General features: G+C 46.4%; 1 non-coding gene across 1 annotated transcript; it reads right to left on the minus strand.

Moving 5' to 3' along the window:
- Positions 1–1,571: 1,571 nt before the first annotated feature.
- On the minus strand, positions 1,572–1,690 carry LOC131538194 (5S ribosomal RNA). The gene has a single exon (XR_009270514.1). It is a non-coding gene; the product is annotated as a 5S ribosomal RNA (ribosomal RNA).
- Positions 1,691–2,182: the final 492 nt, after the last annotated feature.

Below are 2,182 nucleotides of genomic sequence, written 5' to 3' on the forward strand. Positions count from 1 at the left end.
CCAGCCTGCACTGGAGGCATACATCGTGACAACAACATGCCGAGACACTTGTTCTAAAGGCACCCCGATCCGTAGAAAGACAAGGTCCATCCAGGGGGCTGAATAAGCGGAAACGCGTTGGCGTGATGGTCACGCAAACTGTACCGCCGCGCCATGCCCATCTCGGGACTTGGGAGTGTAACCGGTGCTGAAGTTGTCCCATATGAAGCAATCCGGCGGCGAGACTGCAGCTGTGGATGCCATATGCCCCAAGAGCTTCTGAAAGTGTTTCAGTGGTACCACCATCCTGCCTCTGAAGGAACACAGGCAGTTCAGCATGGACTGGGCACACTCATTGGTGAGACGCGCCACCACACTCACCGAGTCTAACTCCATACTGAGAAAAGAGTTTCCCTGCACGGGAGAGAGCTTTCTCTTTCTCAGTTGACTCAAGCCCCAACTGCCTGAGGTGCCGGAGCACCAGGTCCCTGTGATCGCACAACTGTTCTCGTGCGCGGGCCATGCTCGAGACAGTTGAGGTTCCTGATGCCAACTTCCCGTAATGGGGCAAGGGCGCCCTCCAAGATTTTCGCAAAGACATGAGGGGACAGGGAGAGCCTGAAGGAGGACCCTGTACTGCCATGCCCTACCCTCGAACGCAAACTGACAGTCTGTGTCGAGGGAGAATCGAGACATGAAAGAAAGTGTCCTTCAGGTCAACCGCTGCAAACCAATCCTGGGGTTGGATGCATGTGATGATGCGCTTCTGCATCAACATCTTGAACGGAAGCTTGTGCAGGGCCCGATTCAAGACTCGCAGATCCAGGATTGGCCAGAGGCCACCGCCTTTCTTGGGTTCGATGCATATTTTTCCTATTTCAATTTTTGTTTTAAAAGTATGGTAAAGACTGGTAAAATGTACCAGCAATGACATTTAAAAATATACACTTTTTGATATATAAAAATAACAGGTAGCCCATTAGAATGATATAACATCTAGGTTATCCATCTCATAGTAGCCTACCAAAATTTTATTAACAGTAGAACTGAAATCTTATTGTAGTCTTCAAATCTGGGTACTGTCTTCTATTTTAAAATCACTTACAGAGGAAGTTTCGTCCCATCAGGCTAACATGACAGTCACGACTCGAGCCGATGTAAGCTTCTCTTTTTCTTTTGTTTTCACTCGCGATCTTTACAACACACATTACATTATATATTTCATAGCACACTCATTTTATGCGTGTTTGGCACCACCTATTGTTGTGGGTGTATTATTAACATGTCAAAGTCTAGACCCTGAATATAAGGCGACCGTGTTTTTTCAGATGTATTTCCAAGAAAAAAACATTGTCTTATATTCTGGTCAATATGGTACTTATTTTGGACAAAAACAACGCAAAAAACAACACAAAAGTTTGGGTGAGCCTTTCTCACCTCCCTATAGCAACTCACTTCCTGTTTCTCACTAGCTCCCTCTAGCTCGAGAGGGTGGTATGTGCCGTAAGCGAGGGCTGCCACAAAGAGCGGACTATTTAAAGATCAGCCACACTAAAGGCCAGTGTATTAGATAAGTAGTGGAGAAAACCTAAAGCTTACAGTACCTGGTATTCCCAGGCGGTCTCCCATCCAAGTACTAACTAGGCCCTACCCTGCTTAGCTTCTGAGATCAGACGAGATCGGGCGCAGCCAGGGTGGTATGGCCGTAAGTGAGTGCTGTCGCAAAGAGCGGGCTAATTAAAGATTAGCCACCCTAAAGGCCAGTACTGTCCTTTGTTCCATCATTAGCTTCTTTATTTTCCATCACATCCTGCTTCACATTGTCCACAGATAGTTGTAGTCCACTCATTACCTCTTCTTCTCCTTCTTCTTCTGCTCATTATCACTTTCTTCCTCTTATTCTACTTCTCCTTCACTGCTCAGTATATCCTTTGTTAATCCACTTGTTTGCTGTGATGCATTTACTTCATCAGCCTCCTCCAAAGACTCCACTTCATTATGTGTCTCCATCTCCATTTCCTCATGTTCCTCTTCATCTGTTTTACATGTGCATCTTAGCAATGCCTTTCTGCAGCCTTGGCACCGCTGGAGCTTTACAGTCCCGTGCTTAATGCCCCTGCTCAAGACAATTCCTGCATAGAAATAGAGGGCAGTCCTTTAGCTCATGTTCTGCACTTGTGCAGATCCTGCATGTTTTCCATTG

This window comes from Onychostoma macrolepis, chromosome 03, assembly GCF_012432095.1.
Source record: "Onychostoma macrolepis isolate SWU-2019 chromosome 03, ASM1243209v1, whole genome shotgun sequence".
Taxonomy (NCBI): Eukaryota; Metazoa; Chordata; class Actinopteri; order Cypriniformes; family Cyprinidae; genus Onychostoma; species Onychostoma macrolepis.